Source organism: Mus musculus, chromosome 18 (genome assembly GCF_000001635.26).
Source record: "Mus musculus strain C57BL/6J chromosome 18, GRCm38.p6 C57BL/6J".
Taxonomy (NCBI): Eukaryota; Metazoa; Chordata; class Mammalia; order Rodentia; family Muridae; genus Mus; species Mus musculus.
In genome coordinates this window covers 45,281,130-45,302,965 of record NC_000084.6, presented here as the reverse complement: position 1 = coordinate 45,302,965, position 21,836 = coordinate 45,281,130, and the positions used below count along the sequence as shown (strand labels likewise).

The 21,836-nt window shown below is 40.1% G+C and overlaps 1 protein-coding gene and 1 pseudogene across 2 annotated transcripts in view; one reads left to right on the top strand and one right to left on the bottom strand.

Annotated features, from left to right (window-relative positions):
• Kcnn2 (potassium intermediate/small conductance calcium-activated channel, subfamily N, member 2) overlaps positions 1-21,836 on the bottom strand; it is a 417,138-nt gene that overhangs the window by 382,922 nt on the left and 12,380 nt on the right. The window lies entirely within an intron of this gene.
• On the top strand, positions 16,846-17,148 carry Gm10540 (annotated as a pseudogene).

The window sequence follows — 21,836 nt, the reverse complement described above, 5'->3', positions numbered from 1 at the left end:
CATGTGATCTCTGCCTTGGCCAGGCAGCCCTGGGGTTGGGAGCAGAGCTGTTCCTCACTGACCACACACCTTTCCTTCTGCCTCAGAACAACTCTCTCCTGCCTTGGCGCTATATGAACATCCTTCATTAACACGGTTCTGTTCAGTCCTCTGGCAGTCCAGCTGGGTTGTCCCCATTTCTCTCTGATTCCTGAGAATTGTGGGGAAGAAAAGCCCTAACAGTTATCATTTCAGTGAGCAGAAGGGAAAGTATGCTTCAAAAGCCCATCCATCTCCTGGTGGAAGTAGCCAAAAGCAGAGAGAAGAGCCGACGCAGCTCAAGATCCAGGAAGGTGTCCTTCATCTCAGGTTCTGTGTGTCACGAGTGCCACATCCTGTATGTCCCGCTAACCTTACAGCCACTCCACAGACCCACAACATAAGGTTCTATGTAGTAACCGTAGCTGACTACACCAGGTCTATTTCTGTTACACCAAGCCATCACTCAACATGTGAGAGGGGCTCTGTGGTCCAGCACAATGCTCTAGCACACAGCATCTGAGATCTTGCAGAAGTTCGAGATACTATTTCTGATTGCAAATGTGGGCCTGATTGAAGAAGAGGATGCCCAAGTCTCCAAATTTTACCAAACAGGAAGTGGTGAAGATATATACTCTTCATGTCCTGAGTACATCTCATATGAGAGATGGTGAAGTAGGTTAACAGTACAAATCATACAATCTGACAAAAAAATTCAGATTTGTCCTTGCTAGTGAGATCTTCTGTCTATTCCCAGGTTCAATTTTCTAAGAAAATGACTTGTTACTATATAAATATATTCATATAAAATTATGTATGTGCTTTATAAACAATATTTTAGTAAAATTTTATTGTGCACTGAAATTTGAATTTTCAGATCAAGAGAGATTGGAATTTTTTAAGCAAATTATTAGCCTCATTCAACATTTAGGACAAATTTCAAAATTATACGCAGATACGGAAACTTAAAACATTTGTCAAAGATGGTTTGCTTCCACATCTTTTATAATATTCCTTCCCTGCTAAAAATTTGTTTCCCATCCCAGTTGCTGTTACTTGTGCCTCAGGGTAGTCAGTCACTGACAGCTTTAAGAAATTTCCAAGCAATGAAAATGTTAAACAATGACAGATTTAAGAGATTCATGTTCAATACAAAGCAGCTGGCTGATCTGTTTATCGCTGATTCTTTTCACAAGTGCTAGGAAATGAAATGAGCGTAGATGTCCATCAATAGAAGAATGGATAATGGAAGTGGGATACGTACACAATGGAATATTATTCAGAACTAATGAGAAACAAAATTATGAAACTTTTAAGGAAATTGATGCACTGGAAAACACTGCATTGAGCAAGCTAAGCCAGGCTCAGAAAATCAGACCTTGTGCTTTCCCTTTCTTATGTAGATCTTAGCCTCTAGTTCCTAAACATGAGCATCCAGGTGGGAGCAGACATGTGTAAAAGCCAGGAAACTAGAAAAGAACCTTAGTGATTGAGAGAGGAAGAGAAGAGCACCAGAAGGGAAGAAAACTGGGTCTAAAAAAACACAGTAAAGAAAAGGAGAAGAATGGAATATATGGAAAGGGGGCAGGGAGAGAATCAGACAAAATGGAATATGTAGAAAAATCTCACATGAAAACTTATGCTATAATCTAATGTAAAAAATAAAACAAAGCTGTAAAATAATGTTGAAAATTCAATCAGGACTTTACTGATATATATATTATGTTTACTATTATACATACATATACATATGCATTTTAGACCAAGAAATGTGCATATACCACACATATATATGTATATATAAAAAAGAGTTAAAATGGAGTTATTCTCCATATACAATGGGACAACCGTATCCCTATTACATCACCAATGGCTAACAAATTTTAAAAAGCCAGAGCCAGGAATGGTGTTTGGAGTTGTCAGCTAGGGAAGTCTCACAGACCCACAAACTTTCTAGGCTATTGTCAATGCTATTTGTTCAGCTTCAGAACTTAAGAGTAGGACCCTACTGCTGAGGATATTACATAGGTGAATTACAGAACATGATGACATTTAACTGATATGGACCCATGAGCTTCACCCCTACAGGCTAGAATGGTGCTAGCCTGTAGGATGCTGAAGAGTAGAAGCAACCATCAGTCTTTCCTGGCATTAAACCCTAAGAGGTCCAATAATGACTGGCTTGGCAAGACATACTCATTCATGTGATAATGGCAGTATCATGGGCGTAATCAACCACTTTCTGATTGAATTTAAGTCCTGTTCCATAGGTATAGTTATTCCATACCTGATACCATGGTTAGTCCAAAACCATATGGATAGACAGATCATATGCCCTCTGAAGAACCTACTTCTATTACTATATTGCATGTACATAGCATTAAACTAACTCCTAATGGATCAAAAGAGCTTCCATTTGCAATAGATGGTGATTGACAAAGAGAGCCAAAACTTGTCACAGTACAGAGAATAAGGTATTGCAGAATGCTCAACCATAAATGGACCAAATACACTTATGGCCCCCTCTCAAGTCTCAGAAATCATTGCAGAAGAGGTGGCAGAAAGAGTGTAAAAGTCAGAGGCTGTGGATGACTACAGGGAAACTTTATCTTCTGGACACACAGCAGGGCAGCTGCACAGATAAAGTCACGGTAGTGGAGTTGGCATGCACAATGTACGTGCCCATGCCAGATCAAACTCTGGCATGGGAAACAGAATTGGGCACCAAGTCCCACGCCTAGCCAAAGAGCCACTGGCAATATTAGCCGGTAAGAGAGAGTCAATCTTTTCTAAAAGTATAGTCACTGGTAAGACAACCAATCTGTGGTGGAAGGCCACATATACGAGCAACATAAATTTGTTTTAATTTTTTAAGACAAAAATATGAGTGGGTGGAACAGAGAGAGGATCTGGGAAGAGTTTTGGGAGTTTTGGGTAAAATGATAAAGACACATTGTATAAAATTCTCAGGGCTTAAGAGACAGCCCAATGGTTAAGAGCACTGACTGCTCTTCCAGAGATTATGGGCTCAATTCCCAGCAACCAAATGGTGGCTCACAACCATCTTTAAAGGGATCTGATACCCTCTGAAGACAGCTACATTATACCCATATACATAGAATAAATAAAAATGGGTACAAAATACTAAAAAAGTCTCATGAAATGTTTTTTCTTAACTTATCAGATACTTTAGGTTTTAGTGTTGTTGTTTTGCAAAGTTAAAACTTTGAAATCTATTTCATTGGCCATGTGATAAAGCTATTAACAAGATGAGGAAATCATAGAAGAGAATTTAGATTTGAGAAACACATACATTTCTCTCATCTCTAATCTCTATTGTATCTTCTACTTTTCTTGGCCGTGTTTTGTTGCCCACATGGACTCAAGTAATGCTCCCACTTCAGTATTGAGTAGCTAAGACTTAGACATGTCCACTCTACCTGACTTGGGTCCTTTGAACCATCACTCATTTAACAGAAAACACTTACACATTGCCTGAACCCCAGGCCAATTATCCCACAGATCTGCCACTGTGAGCTATCGCAGGGACAGAAAGTAAGAAGACAAGGATGAAGGGGCCTGCCTTTTGTCATCTCTTGACTTAGCAGGATGCATATCGGTAAATTTTATAAGAAATACAGTTGAAGAATTTCAATGTGTTTTCAAAGGTAAAGTAATGTTGCATATTTAAACAACCTCCTTTGGGTCTCATTTAATTTTCAGGGACTGTCTCCTCTGAGAAGACTTTAAAGTGACTGGCTTTCTTCTTTCCATCATTACGCTGTCACCATGGGTTTTTTTTAATGTTGAGTATCCTCAGGCTCTTCTGAGAATGTTAATTTTTCTGGACATCTGAACAACTTCAGAGTTAATTTTCTCTTACACAGAACCATCCTGTCAAGTTAGCTAATTCTTCAAAGGAAGCATGCCCCATCATCAGGGTCAGGAAAGTACAAGAGTGGAAAACATGGGCAGTGCCAGTGTCCCTAACACTATCACTTGTATGTTCAGAAACTGGTCCTCAACACATCTGAAGGCAGCAAGGCCAGCTTTGGGCAGAAACTCATCCATCCTTCTGAGTGTTCTTCCTGGCATCTTGTTTGCTATTTCAACTGCAAAAGTGAAGGGATGATGTTTTTGTTGTTTATTTTAAACCATTTTTATTTATTCTGTGAGAATTTCATACATGTGTACTATGTATTTCAATCATAATCACTCCTCATATCCCTGCAACTCCTTCAAGATCCTTTGAAACCCCTCCCAACCTCATGCCTTCCTTTTTTTGCTTTCATAACCCTCTGCGTCTAATTTGTGCTATTCATGTACGTGAGAGTGTGGAGCTGTTCACTGGAGCGTGGTAAACCTCACTGAGTCTCTGTTCTTCAAAAAAAAAAAAAAAGAAAGAAAGAAAGAAAGAAAGAAAGAAAGAAAGAAAGAAAGAGAAAAGAAAAAACAAAAAACAAAACAAAAAAACTTTTTCCCTCATCCAGCAGCAATTAACTGTCAGTAGCTCCTCACCCCATCCTAGAATGCTGACAAGATTAATCTTGACCAGTAAGCATACCTGCTGTGATTTTGTTAAGGCAGTGGTTCCATAATGTCCAGAAGAGACTATTTTTCATACCTCTGGCTCATATAATCTTTTCCCTCCTGTTCTGTGATGTTCCTTGATGCTTAGAGGTGAGTTCTATAATAGATGTCTCAATTATGGTTAAGCATCCCACACACATTGTTCTCTGCAGTTTGACCAGTTGAGTTTCTCTGTATTAACTGTCACCACTGCATAACAACCTTTCAAGGACTGAGAGCTACACTCATCTATGGGCACAGAGATAAGAATTTAGAAGGCAGTTCGATCCTATGTCCATTTAGCAAAATAAGAAAAGTTGGTTCACCACTAAGGTCTATGAAGTCCTCAATCATAGATTTATAGCACTGGGCATGATGCATCTTGTGGAATCAGCCTTAAATCTGAGCAGAAAACAGCTGTTTACACCCATGGTATTCATCCATTATTGAACCCATAGGCATAACTTACTTGGTTACTCATGACTATAGATCATAGGCTTCACAGATTGTCAAGACTGTTCATAACTGCTCCCCACAAGTCTGCATAGCACCTATCAATATTATGAAAGCTAACAAGCAGGAAATAAGCTTCTAGATCAATACCAATTTGATTTCTCTAAGTCCTACCTGTAGAAGGTAGAAAGGGGGCATTAGGGATGAGCAGAAAATTTTAAACACAGAATAGTAGAACATGGGTCATATGAAGGTGGAAAGGGAAATAATGGGGGTGGGCAGTAAGCAGAGAGGGGATAGGAGGGTAAGAAAACAGAGATAGAAAGGAGAAAATCAATACTAAGTATGTGTGAAAAGTGAAATGCTATATGGAAAGCTACTACTTTATAAACTTTCATACACATGTATGTGTGTATAAAACACACATATATAATTTGAAAACATCTATTACATGTATATATTATATTTATACATAAAACACACAGATAGATAGATAGATAGATAGATAGATAGATAGATAGATAGATAAAGTTAACTTATTCTACTAGGGGGACAATATTGTCTCCAGAAGCCATAAATTGCCAAATTAAAAAACTCAGTGTCCAATGCAGGATATCTTCCTCAGAATTGTTGGTTGGGTGTCTCAGAGCCCCCTCAAACAATTCAGGCTATTGGCACTGCTCTTGGATGCCTGCCAGAACGTGGTAGTAAGACCTTTTGGAATGTTTGTTGTTTCTAATAACAATTTGTAGAATCAGTAATCGTGTGGAACATTTATTTTAGTTACTTTTCTATCTCTTTTCTTGAACAACAGACTGAAAAACATTTAGAATTCATGAGCTTTCTCTAACGATGAAATTTTAAATAACATGATGAGAGGGGTACTGTGGTCATATTCAAGGTAATCAACACACGTGCTCAGAGCCCTGAATATTTTCCCTCCTTCGGTTAATCAGATTAACACCTCTTCCTTATATCTTCATCAATAACGATGATGCTCTATTAAAATTTATTTTTGAAAAATGTATCCAAAAAGTTCTGAATTTGTCGAAACAGCATGTTTACAATTATATTATACATTAAGATTATATATTAATATATGCCAATATACTAATATATGTGACATTCCATTTAATTTACTTCAGTAATTACTGAATGGCAACTATTTGTCAAATGCTGTGCTAGGTATTAGGAATGTAAAGAAGAGGATTGCTTTGAACCAACTCTCAAAGGGTCATGGGGAGATATATAACTAGAAAATAATATTAAACATCATGCTGAAATAGCCTGATGTTCAGTAGAGAAGACTCTCTGAGAAGGATCGAGCAAGGGTCCTATATGCAGCATCATTTAGGTCTGTGGACTGTGAATGATACATTTCTTTTTTTTTTTTTTTTAAGATCTAGGTATAGGGCATTTTCTTTTTTTTTTTTTTCCTTTTCCATTTTTTATTAGGTATTTAGCTCATTTACATTTCCAATGCTATACCAAAAGTCCCCCATACCCACCCACCCCCTATCCCCTACCCACCCACTCCCCCTTTTTGGCCCTGGCGTTCCCCTGTACTGGGGCATATAAAGTTTGCGTGTCCAATGGGCCTCTCTTTCCAGTGATGGCCTGTTGGGAGCCGCCCCCACATTCACCGTCACAAGATGGCGCTGACATCCTGTGTTCTAAGTGGTAAACAAATAATCTGCGCATGTGCCAAGGGTATTTTACGACTACTTGTACTCTGCCTTTCCCGTGAACGTCAGCTCGGCCATGGGCTGCAGCCAATCAGGGAGTGATGCGTCCTAAGCGAAGAATAACTCCTCCTTAAAGGGGACGGGGTTTTCCGCCATTCTCTCTCTCTCTCTCTCGCTGGCATCTCTCTGGCTCTGCGCGCCCTGCGCTCTCTCGCTGCCAAAAGATGTAAACAATAGAGCGCGCTCTGCGCTTTGGCGCGCCGGAGCTCTGGCTCCTAAAGATGTAAATAGAAGGGGCTTTCGCTTTTGGGGCTGGGGGTTTTGCGCTCCTGCTCCTAAAGATGTAAGCAATAAAGTTTTGCCGCAGAAGATTCTGGTCTGTTGTGTTCTTCCTGGCCGGGCGTGAGAACGCTATTAAGAATTGGTGCTGAAATCCGGGACGAGAAATTCCGGGACGAGAAAAAATCCGGGAAGAAAAAACCCGGGAGGAAACTCGGGACGGGAGTTTCACCGGCGCAAGGAAGATCCCTCATTCCAGAACCAGAACTGCGGGTCGCGGTAATAAAGGTTCCCGTAAAGCAGACTGTTAAGAAGGATTCAACTGCATGAATTCAGAACTTTTCAGCTGGGGAACGAGAGTACCAGTGAGTACAGCTTTACGAGGTACGCCTGGCCTTGAACTTTCTAAGGAAATTCAAGACAGTCTATCAGAAGTAAAGTGGAAAATAGCTTTATAAGATATGTTTGGCCTTGAACTTTCTCTAGTGTTAGAAGCCCTTTTGTTCCTTTTCACATGTTATCAAGTGGTTAAGGCAGGGCGGATTCTAGATGAAATTCAGGACAATCTATCAGAAGTAAAGCGGGGAGAGAGAATAGGAGCAAAGAGAAAATATGGTACACAAAATAAGCATACAGGCCTTTCCACGGGTCTTGAACCTGAGGAAAAGTTTAGGTCAGGTAAGAATACCTGGGGAGAGATTAGAAGGAAGGAGAAGGAAAAAGAAAAGAAAAAAGATCAATCAGCAGAGGTTTCTAGGAGAAGGAGCCTATACTCATCACTAGGTGAGCTCAAGGAGCCAGTTCTTAATAGTTCTGAATCAGATGAAAAGGCTATTAGGGCCTGGAAGGCGCTCTCCCGAGCAGGTGAAGCCACTGGACAATAATGACAGAGGCAGGCTCTTGCAGCCTACAAGGTCTTATTGTCCACCCTGGAGTTGTAGATCAAGATTATAAAGGGGAACTTCAGGTTCTCTGTTCTTGTCCTCAAGTTGTCTTTTCTATATCACAAAGAGACAGAATAGCTCAACTAATAATTTTGCCAAGCCTACATGGCTGTTTTTTCTTCCTCTGGTATTCCTAGAGCTGCAAGAGGGATTGGTTCTACTAAAAATGATTCTGATTACTTAATAATGCCTTTAGATTGTTGTCAAATTTTATCTACTCACGTAGGGGTAAACCCTCGTGGCGTCAGGCCATTACAGGTCTGACAAATGGATGTCACGCATATTTCCTCCTTTGAGAGAAATCAATATTTATAGGTAGAGATAAGAAGAGATCACCTCCATACCTTAAATGATTTTCAAAAGCTGTTGAGAAACAGTAAGAAACCCACTTAAAAATGGGATTGTGGTATATACTGATGGATCAAAAACTGGCATAGGTGCCTATGTGGCTAATGGTAAAGTGGTATCCAAACAATATAATGAAAATTCACCTCAAGTGGTAGAATGTTTAGTGGTTTTAGAAGTTTTAAAAACCTTTTTAGAACCCCTTAATATTGTGTCAGATTCCTGTTATGTGGTTAATGCAGTAAATCTTTTAGAAGTGGCTGGAGTGATTAAGCCTTCCAGTAGAGTTGCCAATATTTTTCAGCAGATACAATTAGTTTTGTTATCTAGAAGATTTCCTGTTTATATTACTCATGTTAGAGCCCATTCAGGCCTACCTGGCCCCATGGCTCTGGGAAATGATTTGGCAGATAAGGCCACTAAAGTGGTGGCTGCTGCCCTATCATCCCCGGTAGAGGCTGCAAGAAATTTTCATAACAATTTTCATGTGACGGCTGAAACATTACGCAGTCGTTTCTCCTTGACAAGAAAAGAAGCCCGTGACATTGTTACTCAATGTCAAAGCTGCTGTGAGTTCTTGCCAGTTCCTCATGTGGGAATTAACCCACGCGGTATTCGACCTCTACAGGTCTGGCAAATGGATGTTACACATGTTTCTTCCTTTGGAAAACTTCAATATCTCCATGTGTCCATTGACACATGTTCTGGCATCATGTTTGCTTCTCCGTTAACCGGAGAAAAAGCCTCACATGTGATTCAACATTGTCTTGAGGCATGGAGTGCTTGGGGGAAACCCAGACTCCTTAAGACTGATAATGGACCAGCTTATACGTCTCAAAAATTCCAGCAGTTCTGCCGTCAGATGGACGTAACCCACCTGACTGGACTTCCATACAACCCTCAAGGACAGGGTATTGTTGAGCGTGCGCATCGCACCCTCAAAGCCTATCTTATAAAACAAAAGAGGGGAATTGAAGAGATTTTACCCCGAGCACCAAGAGTGTCTGTGTCTATGGCACTCTTTACACTCAATTTTTTAAATATTGATGCTCATGGCCATACTGCGGCTGAACGTCATTGTTCAGAGCCAGATAGGCCCAATGAGATGGTTAAATGGAAAAATGTCCTTGATAATAAATGGTATGGCCCAGATCCTATTTTGATAAGATCCAGGGGAGCGGTCTGTGTTTTCCCACAGAATGAAGACAACCCATTTTGGATACCAGAAAGACTCACCCGAAAAATCCAGACTGACCAAGGGAATACTGATGTCCCTCGTCTTGGTGATGTCCAGGGCGTCAATAATAAAGAGAGAGCAGCGTTGGGGGATAATGTCGACATTTCCACTCCCAATGACGGTGATGTATAATGCTCAAGTATTCTCCTGCTTTTTTACCACTAACTAGGAACTGGGTTTAGCCTTGATTCAGACAGCCTTGGCTCTGTCTGGACAGGTCCAGACGACTGACACCATTAACACTTTGTCAGCCTCAGTGACTACAGTCATAGATGAACAGGCCTCAGCTAATGTCAAGATACAGAGAGGTCTCATGCTGGTTAATCAACTCATAGATCTTGTCCAGAAACAACTAGATGTATTATGGCAAATAGCTCAGCTGGGGTGTAAACAAAAGTTTCCGGGATTGTGTGTTACTTCCGTTCAGTATGTTAAATTTACTAGGGCAGCTAATTTGTCAAAAAGTCTTTTTCAGTATATGTTACAGAATTGGATGGCTGAATTTGAACAGATCCTTCGGGAATTGAGACTTCAGGTCAACTCCACGCGCTTGGACCTGTCCCTGACCAAAGGATTACCCAATTGGATCTCCTCAGCATTTTCCTTCTTTAAAGTATGGGTGGGATTGATATTATTTGGAGATACACTTTGCTGTGGATTAGTGTTGCTTCTTTGATTGGTCTGTAAGCTTAAGGCCCAAACTAGGAGAGACAAGGTGGTTATTGCCCAGGCGCTTGCAGCTCTAGAACATGGTGCTCCCCCTGATATATGATATATCTATGCTTAGGCAATAGGTCGCTGGCCACTCAGCTCTTATATCCCATGAGGCTAGTCTCATTGCACGGGATAGAGTGAGTGTGCTTCAGCAGCCCGAGAGAGTTGCACGGCTAAGCACTGCAGTAGAAAGGCTCTGCGGCATATATGAGCCTATTCTAGGGAGACATGTCATCTTTCAAGAAGGTTGAGTGTCCAAGTGTCCTTCTCTCCAGGCAAAACGACACGGGAGCAGGTCAGGGTTGCTCTGGGTAAAAGCCTGTGAGCCTAAGAGCTAATCCTGTACATGGCTCCTTTACCTGCACACTGGGGATTTGACCTCTATCTCCACTCTCATTAATATGGGTGGCCTATTTGCTCTTATTAAAAGAAAAGGGGGAGATGTTGGGAGCCGCCCCCACATTCGCCGTCACAAGATGGCGCTGACATCCTGTGTTCTAAGTGGTAAACAAATAATCTGCGCATGTGCCAAGGGTATTTTACGACTACTTGTACTCTGCCTTTCCCGTGAACGTCAGCTCGGCCATGGGCTGCAGCCAATCAGGGAGTGATGCGTCCTAAGCGAAGAATAACTCCTCCTTAAAGGGGACGGGGTTTTCCGCCATTCTCTCTCTCTCTCTCGCTGGCATCTCTCTGGCTCTGCGCGCCCTGCGCTCTCTCGCTGCCAAAAGATGTAAACAATAGAGCGCGCTCTGCGCTTTGGCGCGCCGGAGCTCTGGCTCCTAAAGATGTAAATAGAAGGGGCTTTCGCTTTTGGGGCTGGGGGTTTTGCGCTCCTGCTCCTAAAGATGTAAGCAATAAAGTTTTGCCGCAGAAGATTCTGGTCTGTTGTGTTCTTCCTGGCCGGGCGTGAGAACGCTATTAAGAATGGCCGACTAGGCCATCTTTTGATACATATGCAGCTAGAGTCAAGAGCTCCGGGGTACTGGTTAGTTCATAATGTTGTTCCACCTATAGGGTTGCAGATCCCTTTAGCTCCTTGGGTACTTTCTCTAGCTCCTCCATTGGGAGCCCTGTGATCCATCTATTAACTGACTGTGAGCATCCACTTCTGTGTTTGCTAGGCCCCGGCATAGTCTCACAAGAGACAGCTACATCTGGGTCCTTTCGATAAAATCTTGCTAGTGTATGCAATGGTGTCAGCGTTTGGATGCTGATTATGGGGTGGAACCCTGGATATGGCAGTCTCTACATGGTCCATCCTTTCATCTCAGCTCCAAACTTTGTCTCTGTAACTCCTTCCATGGGTGTTTTGTTCCCACTTCTAAGGAGGGGCATAGTGTCCACACTTCAGTCTTCATTTTTCTTGAGTTTCATGTGTTTAGCAAATTGTATCTTATATCTTAGGTATCCTAGGTTTTGGGCTAATATCCACTTATCAGTGAGTACATATTGTGTGAGTTCCTTTGTGAATGTGTTACCTCACTCAGGATGATGCCCTCCAGGTCCATCCATTTAGCTAGGAATTTCATAAATTCATTCTTTTTAATAGCTGAGTAGTACTCCATTGTGTAGATGTACCACATTTTCTGTATCCATTCCTCTGTTGAGGGGCATCTGGGTTCTTTCCAGCTTCTGGCTATTATAAATAAGGCTGCTATGAACATATGCACACTGAACTGGGTTCTGAAAACATTACTACCATGGTTATAATAGAAATCACACTAACAGGAAGCCGTCAGTGAATCAGAACAATAAGAGTGAAATCCAGAACAAGTGTTTAGAGAGTGAATATACTGATAAAATAGTCACTCCAGGAGTTACTTAATGATAAGGAAATTTGAAATGTGAATTATGGAAATCCAATCAAACAGAGGAAAGCCAATCCATGAGTTCATTGTGGGTCTAATGTTTTGTGTCTTGCACTATGCTTCTGGCCTCAACTGATGGGGCTATTATAGTGAGACCAAAGATGACAACTTTGGCTCAGAGATTGGAGACATTATTGTGTCAGCCTTGGGTTAAACAGGCAAATATAATAGAGTGAATCAATCCTTATAAATTTTAATAGAAAGTGCCTTATCTATGAGTGACCAGAAAAAAAGCCCCAGTATTAATAAACAATATTCACTGTAAACTGTTTGTGGGTTAAATAGCAGGTAATGAGGCAAATCCTGATATTATACTTTGGTTCCAGGATATAGAGAAATCAAGCCAAATCTTAACTGGAAGTTCCCTTCCTGTTACCAGTGTATATGGTGTTATATAAGTTGCCAGGTACATAGTGCGTAAGAGGCGAAACGGGCTGCTGGGGCAGAAGAGTCACATTCTTACACAGATGTCAATCCAACCTGCAAGAAGGATGTGCTCACTAGTGAAAGTGTGTGCCAGCACAAGAGAAAAGACTGGACCATCAATCGAGGCCATCCACCAAGGCAGCTGTATAAAATATCACCTATACAGGTTTTTAATTGAATATGATGACTAAGGGAAATACAGAGACAGATTGACTCAAAGTGTTGTATAAAAAGTGTGGAAAACCTGCAGACCATGTGTAGCCTTACATTTTCTGATAAATACAAACCTATATTTTACAAGCTCAAAATTGAGCTTCTGCCCAACATGATTAATTAAAATGGAAGAAATCTTTAATATTAGAAATTTATTAAATAGTTGACTTCTGTAGATTATTGACCACTGAGATGAAGTACTATAGAAAATTTAATTTGTCAGGATATTTGAAGGCATAATTTCTCACTTACAAAACTAAATTTGTAGTATGTTTCAATAATAGGAAGTTAAAAGTACCTTACCAATCGATTAATAGTTAAACAAGACCTCTGCAACTTTGTTATAATATTTACTTATTGAAACATACCTATAGTCTTTTTTTGTTTGTTGTTTTTGTTTTTTATTACTTTTATTTTTCTTTTACAATCCAGTCATTTCCCCTTCCAGAGCTGCCCTCCCAGAATTCTTCCTCCCCGCCAAGCCTCCCCACTCTCTGGGCTTGCCATTCTACAGTCAAAAATTCTGATCCAGAATTATTCCTGTCTAAAAGAACTGCAGGGACAAAACTTGAGAAGAGACTGAGGGAAAGATGGTCCAGTGAGTGGCCTAACTTGGAATCCATCTCAAGGGGAGGTTCCAAACCCTGACACTATAGTCTATTTTTAAGAGTTTCTTTTTGTTAAGATACATTGTGACAAAGCTTTGTTCTATTTTTATTACAAATCACAGGGCCATGTAGTTCTCTGGGAGCTCACTTGCCAGCATGCTCAAGGATTGCCTTCCATCACTAGTATCCTCACTCTCAAACAGTTACAAAGCACAATGTCTCCTTTCATGTGATTGATTTTGATGTCAATTTATTACAAGTTAAAACAACTTGAGTACAGAACCTCTCCTGAAGAAGTGCACTGATTGCCTTGATTGATGTGGAAAAACCCACACAGATTGCAGCAAGCCCAGATTACAAAGGGCAAGGCAGGAGAAGATTATGTCTACCTTTTGCTAGTTGGTCTTCCCTATTGTCAATGGGTTGATTTACACTGTTGCTGTTGTTGCTGTTGCTGTTGTTGATCAAGATGACGATGATGATGATGGTGGTGGTGATGATGAAGATTATTATAATAATTCCTACACCGATGTCAGATTCATCATTTGTGAGCTTTCATCCTAGACAAAGGGACCAGGAGCTCTCTGACAAACTTTCAGTATTCTGATACCTGATTAGGACTAATAAATTGCTCTGCCCCGGGCACCTGGGATCTCAACTCTCAAGTGTGAATCTGCTATTGTTGTTTTAAAGTCAACTTAATGAATGATGTGTGTGTGTGTGTTTTCATCCCATTGGTCCTGGGTAGGCTTAGATTTTGTAAAATCTACTTTTAATAAGGGTTCTTAAACACTTCTTATCCCCCTTCTAGCTCACTGCCCAAAGGTAGCAGAAAAAGATGGTTCATAGGACAAAGGAATGTGGACCTGTTTAGAAGGTTTTTCAACTGATTCCAATCTCCATTTGTCAGGATACCAGTAGTACAGTTCAGTAGTGTGAAGACCAAGCATGAATTGTTGGAGACCATACCATAAGAAAGTAGGCCTTTCACAGTTTCCCACCCTAATAAGCCAAATGGTCTTGTGTTAAGGAGGCGGTCACCCCCTCCTCCTTATTCCCTTCCTGGCACCTGAGGCCGTAAAAAGCTGAATTATAGTCTCCTCTTCCTTATCTTTTCCTGACTCCCAAGACTTCTAAGGACATGGGTTATGTGCTGAGCCCAGCCTGACACCCGGGACTGTTAAGGAGGGATCTACATTCCGGAGATAAGACTCAAGAGTGCCTCCTGCCGCCTGCAGTCTGAATTCGGCCTTCATGTCCCCAGATGCCCACTTCTTTGTTCTTTGTTAATTCTCCCTGAACCTGAACCGCTCCCCATTCCCCTTGCTGTGTGCTTAAAACCTGGTGTGTCAGCCTAATAAACTGAGACCTTGACAACTCTTTGCTTGGTCTCATTCTTCTTTCTCACCATTTCTCTTCAGGTTTGTGGTCCCCCTCACACCCACAAATAACTGGGTCCTCCTGGATGGAACAATGAATCAGCAGCAGTGGTACAATCCAGCAGAAACAGCCAGACCTTCACCAAATCAGCATAAGTAAGCATAAGCAGGAGTGAACAGAATCAGCAGGGTTGCCAGGAGAAGTTTTCCGCTGTGCCTCTGTCAACAAAGTGAAGATCAGTGAAGACATGAGTCCAAGGAAGTGTTGTTGCAAGACTGGTTGTACAAGTGCCCTGTCACTGTCCAATGAGGCCTTTTTATACTCTCTGAAAATATCACATGTCCTCTCACAGGTCTTGCCTCAACAAACATCACATGAGTCTGCCTCAGCAAGACATGATGGGAGTCTGCATCACATGACAACTAGAAAGTTCCACTTCAGTTTTGTTTCTCTAGAGAACTCTTAATACATGATGCTTCCACACTTGAAAAAAGTCACAGAAAACAAACATGATCAATAATCTGTGGTCATCAGGCTATAGAAACTGTAAATGAAGATGTTTAGAATACCTATCAACACTGGAAGAGATTTCCAAGCCAACATATGTACAGATGGAATCATCGAAGCACATGAGGAAAGTGAGAGGGTGACTCACCTAAATGATCAAGTTTCCTAAGGTACTAAATCCTAAGATCACAAAATACATAAAATTCTAGAAGGAAATTACAGAAACTTTCCCAGAAAAAAAATGATAATGACTTCAGAGATGATACAAACAAGCTATGGATCCAATCAGTGATGTTCAGAATAGTGTCAGTATCATAGAGGAAACAATTTTAAAGCAATTGATAAAATCAGCAATATGAATGAAAAAGTAACTCAGAGGGAAAACAAGCAATGAAATTAACATTTTGAAAAAATAAAACATGCTGAAAATAAAAAAGAAATGAATCAATTTTTAAAACATAATGGAAATTAACATCAAGCAGAGAAAAGAATAGCAGGGATAAAGGACAACATGAAGAGAAGCTATTTTCAAAGGTCAGAAAAAGAAAGAACTGGGGATGGCTCCCTCAGCAAGCCTTGCAAACATGAGGGGTGTTAATCTTCAGAACCCAGGGGGAATGCACAGCATCTGGAAGCTTCGCTCTTGGGACACACAGACAAGTGAATGTCTAGGCTCACTTGACAGCCTGTCTAGCCAAAATGGTGAGCCAATGAGAGGCCCTGTATCAAAAGAGGTGGTTGGCATTCCTGAAGAGGACACCTGAGCTCGCCCTCCAGCCTCTATATGTATGTGCTCACATGTACACACACATGCCCCTACACTTTGTACACGTGCAAAAATATAAAAGGAAAATGAACGTGACCACACATACAAGAACTCTAGAAAATATTTCCAAATCTAGATACAGAAACAGAGAAACACAAAATCTATGTAGAATCCCAAATAGATATAGCCAGAGAATAACCTCTCCAAAATATTACAACTGAATCAAAACAGAAACAATAACAAAAATGCCTTAAAGACTGAAAAAGGAAATATGCTAGCATACACATAAAGGCAAACACAAGAAAATAACATAGATCTCTCCTCAGCAACTCTCAGAGTCAGGAAATGTACTTCAACTCCTTAAATTAGGTTAATAGAGAGGAAAAAATAAGGAATTTTAAAGATAAGCATGAACTATGGCAATTCATGGCCACCAAGGCAGAGTTGCAGAATGAATATACAGAGGACGAAGAAAGATGCTCTCAAATACAGCAACATAAAGATGAAACTCATGAGAATGAGTGAATAAAGGATGCAATCCATTATGCCCCACAGTAAACCAGCAATCCTTGAAAAGTGACACAGGAGAATCCCCAAAGAAGCATCAATAGTACACTAAATGGCAGCAAACTGGGAAGTATTTTCTCGAAGCTCAAGAAGGAAGTACGCATACCCACACTCTTCACTTTCACTCAATATAGTGCCTGGAGTCTCGGCTAAAGCAGTAAGACAAGAGAAAGGAATAGTGCTCCTGGTGCTGCTTGTGTGCTCCCTCAGTGCAGACCCGGTGCCTCTTTTGTGAAGCAGCTGAAGAGACTCCAGCGCTCGCCATGGCTGACTAGAAACCCAAGGAAGGAGTCAAGACTGAGAACAACGATCATATTAATTTGAAGGTGGCGGGACAGGATGGGTTTGTGGTGCCGTGTAAGATTAAGAGGCATACACCACTTAGTAAACTAATGAAAGCCTATTGTGAACGGCAGGGTTTGTCAATGAGGCAGATCAGATTCCGGTTTGATGGGCAGCCAATCAACGAAACAGACACACCTGCACAGCTGGAAATGGAGGATGAAGATATGATTGATGAGTTCCAGCAGCAGAGTGGAGGTGTCTACTAAAAAGGGAGCCTGCTACTTTACTCCAGAATTTTGTTATAGACCAAGAATACATTCTCAGTTAGAAAGCCACAATTTGGTCCCGCCACATCCTGACTACTACAGTATAGTTTTCTCTCTTCTTTCATTTCCCTGTCCCCATTCCTTTATTGTACATAAAGTAACTGGTGTATGTGCACACGCATAGTGCTCTTTTTTTTTTCTTTTACTTTTTTAAACTAAATGGCCAATGTTCTGTTCTGGTTGACATCAGATAGAGATAGTCTGGGGGAAAATACTGGGTTTGTGAAAATACCCCCTTCTCCATTGGTGGCATGTTCATTCAGCTCTTATCTTTATATTCCAGTAAGTTATTTTGCTCTCATTGTTTTAACAAAAGAACCCAACAATACCAAATCCTTGCATACCTTGTTCGACTGGAGAATTTTAGTGTTTTTCATTTATCATTGTAAAACCAAGAACAATTTTATAACTTTTTTGTATGTAGCTGTTACATGTAGGGCAATCTGTCTTTAAGTAGGGATAAATTACTCTTGAACAAAATGATCCTAGATAGTTTTCCCTTCAAGTCAAGCATCTTGTTGTTCAAATAAATGTCTTGTTTAAAATGAAGAGAGAGAGAGAGAGAGAGAGAGAGAGAGAGAGAGAGAGAGAGAGAGAGAGAGGGAGAGAGAGAGAGAGAGAGAGGGAGAGAGAGAGAGAGAGAGAGGGAGAGAGAGAGAGAGAGAGGAATAAAATAGATTCCAGCTAGGAGTGAGGAAGTCAGAAGATCCTTACTTGCTAATGGTATATTTTAAGCTTAAAAGACCATAAAGACTAACAGAAAACTCATATCTCATTAACACTTTTAGCAAAATGCAAGTGTCCAAAATCAACATGCAAAAATCAGCAGTCCTTCTACATATTAATAACAGCCTTACTAAGAAAGAAATCAGAAAAGTAAAAATAAAAACCCGTCCCATTTACAATGAAATTTTTAACGAAAGAAAAGAAGAGGAAAGAAACTAGGAAACTAGGAAATATAAAACTAAGCAAGGAGGCAAATGACTTCTACAGGAAAATTGAAAACCCCAAAGAACATAACTAAAGAACACAATAGAAAATGTTAAGACCTCCTATGATTATGCATTGGTAGAATTAGCATTAATTTACTTGCTCTGTTAAAGCAATCTGCAGAGTCAATGCAACTTACATGTAAATTCCAATGAGTTTCTGCACAGAACTCTACAAAGAATCTATACCAAAAGGCATACACATGCAGAAAAGTCACCAAAGATCCAAAGAAATCCCAAGGAGAAATAGCAATGCTGGAAGCCTCACAATACCTAATCACAAATTCTGCAGAACCACAGAGACATAGCAACGTGGTACAGGAACAAAAGCAGACCCAGAATTGAATGCAATGGGAGACCTAGAAATAAAATCACAAGGCCACAGACACTTAGGCTGTGACTATATTATCAGAAAACTAGCTGCTCACATATAAAGGATGGACAATGGCTATCTCCGAAGCTGAACACCGATCAATTAAAAAAAAATCAATGAAATACTTTAATAGAACATCTAGAACTTAGAAACTTCTGGAGAAAACATGCAAAACACTTTAAAATGTCAGTATAGGCAAAGACACTTGAAAAGACTTCTGATAGCACAGGAAAAACTATAATAATGGAAAAATGGGATTATATAAAATTAAAAAGATTCTTCACTGCAGAGGGACGAGAGGGAGTGGAGGGAAGAGACAGCCCAGAGAGTGGAGACAAATATTCAATGAGCGTGCTTCCCACGCGGGATTCATAACTAGAATCTACAAAGAATTCCAAAAATTTAACACCAAAGATCACCCTGTTTTGTTTTGTTTTTTAAAGGCACCTCTCAAAGAAAGAAATACAAATTATTGATAGATATGTGAATAAGTGTTCAATATCTTAGCCATAAGGGAAATGCTTGAGATTCCATCTCACCTGGGGCAGAATCTATCATCAAGAGGAGTTGGGAGGGTGAATATAATCAAAATACAGTGTATGAAACTCTCTAAAAGTTAATAAAATATTTTTTTAAAAAATAAAATCACAACAAATCCTGACAAAGCCATGAGGGGGGGGCAGGGGGGGCATTTTTCCATACCAAATAAGAATGTGACATTGTGAGGCTGCCACTGCAGACACTAATATAGTGATTTGTCAAATATCAAATACCAAGAAGAGAGCTCTCATTGGGTCTGTCTCAACACTGGGTGTATACTTGAAGGATTCAAATCAGTACACTACAGAGATACCTGCATATCCACGCTGATCCTCACATTATTCACGATAGCCAAGGTATGGAACCAGCCTAGAGGTCATCAGATGAATGGGTAAAGGCAACATGGTCCATATGGAAAGTGGAATTTTATTCATGTGTAAAGTCGAATAAATTATGAAAATTTCAGGAAAGTGAATGGAACTATAAATCATGTTAAGTGACAAAATCCAGACTCAAAAAACAAATACTCTGTGGTTTCTATACTATGTGGAATCTAGATTTAAGTGTGTGTGTGTGTGTAAGGCATGAAAGTATAAAATGAACTTGAATGTATTTTACACCTGAAAGTATAAAATGGATGGAAGAGGTCTAGTGGGAGGGACAACAGAAGAGGGCACTGGGATGTATTTGGAATGGAAGCAGCAAGAGGGACTATTTGAGAAAAGAGACTGGAAACAGAGGGTAAGGAGGCAGGAGTGGACAATTACAAATGACCTCCAATGATACATATGCATGACAATGTCAGTGAGACCCGTCACTTTGTATCTGTAAAAAAAATTAAGTTCCACCTACGTTATAGATAGACCTCTGATTAGATGGGTGGGAATGGGTGGCTATACACACAGTAACAAAACCATTTCTTCATGAATACAGATGACTTTGTTTAATCCCTTATACATTCAACACACACGTTTCCATTCCTTTAAAATAGTCCAGATACATTTGTTTCCACAAATCAAAAGTTTATGGTTAAAGTGAATCTGAAGATGTCTTAAACTGAAAACCATGATAAAAATCAAAATGCAGAATGTTGAAGAATATGAAAAGAACCCTTGCCACTTATATACTATAAGAGTAAAGGTCGTGTCGACAGCGGTTTTATCAGCTCAAACAACTCTCATGCTACAGAGGCACAACCAGGATGAGCCCTGATACCTACATTTCATCAGGCTCCAAGGAGATTTTTATGAAACTAGAAGCCTAAGCATCACACATTCTGAGGTTATACATAAACCGATGTTGCTCTGTCTGTAGAAAGCCCAGTTGTGGAGCCTGTGGCAGATTCTACTGTACACCATGAAACTATTTACTTTCATTTTAATCTATTTTCATTAGTCAGATTTCTTCTGATTGGATCTCCTTGTATTTTGCCTTGGGTAGAAAGTGCATTGCTCTGTGAGCACTGATGTTTGGGATTGTTTATATGTTCTCTTTGTAAAATAATAAATTGCCATTTATTTTATACATCAGTGTCTTTGTGTTCAGTTAAGATTATCTTTATTATTAAGATTAATATTATTATTTTTAAGATTGTAAGATTGTTATCATTAATGATATTATCTCCCTGAACATTTTCAGAGAGGCCTGTGAGTTCTGAATGCTGATCTCTTAGGTAGGAGTTTCTGTCAGCTTTTCCCACCTTTCATGACAGCATGAATGCACTTATTGTCATCTTGTCACTATTTCTTCCTTTTAAACAGAATCAACATCTTGTCTTTCTCTTATGAATTCACTCTCAAATTCCTCTGAAATCTGAACATGTCCATTGACTTTGGTGCTAACCTCTTAAACTCAGCACGAGGGTTTGGGTTAAAATCAAATATTATTGCCTCTCTGACATTTGGTATTCCTCAGTTGAGAATTCTTTGTTTAGCTCTATACCCCATTTTTAATGGGGTTATTTGAATGGCTGAGACGCACCTGAAAAAATGTTCAATATCCTTAATCATCAGGTAAATGCAACTCAAAACAACCCTGAGATTCCACCTTACACCAGTCAGAATGGCTAAGATAAAAAATTCATGTGACAGCAGATGCTGGCAAGGATGTGGAGAAAGAGGAACACTCCTCCATTGTTGGTGGGATTGCAAGCTTGTACAACCACTCTGGAAATCAGTCTGGTGGTTCCTCAGAAAATTGAACATAGTACTACTGGAAGATCCAGCAATACCTTTCCTGGGCATATACCCAGATGTTCCAACTGGTAAGAAGGACACATGCTCCTATGTTCATAGCAGCCTTATTTATAATAGCCAGAAGCTGGAAAGAACCCAGATGTCCCTCAACAGAGAAATGAATACAGAAAATGTGGTACATTTACACAATGGAGTACTACTCAGCTATTAAAAAGAATGAATTATGAAATTCTTAGACAAATGGATAGATCTGGAGGATATCATTCTTAGTGAGGTAACCCAATCACAAAAGAAGTCACTAGATATGCACTCACTGATAAGTGGATATTAGCCCAGAAACTTAGAATACCCAAGATACAATTTGCAAAACACATGAAAATCAAAAAGAAGGAAGTGTTCCTCCTTAGAGTGGGGAACAAAATACCCATGGAAGGAATTACAGAGACAATGGTTGGAGCTGAGACAGAAGGAAGGACCATCCAGAGACTGCCCCATCAGGGGACCCATCCCATAAGCATCCACCAAACACAGACACTATTGCATATG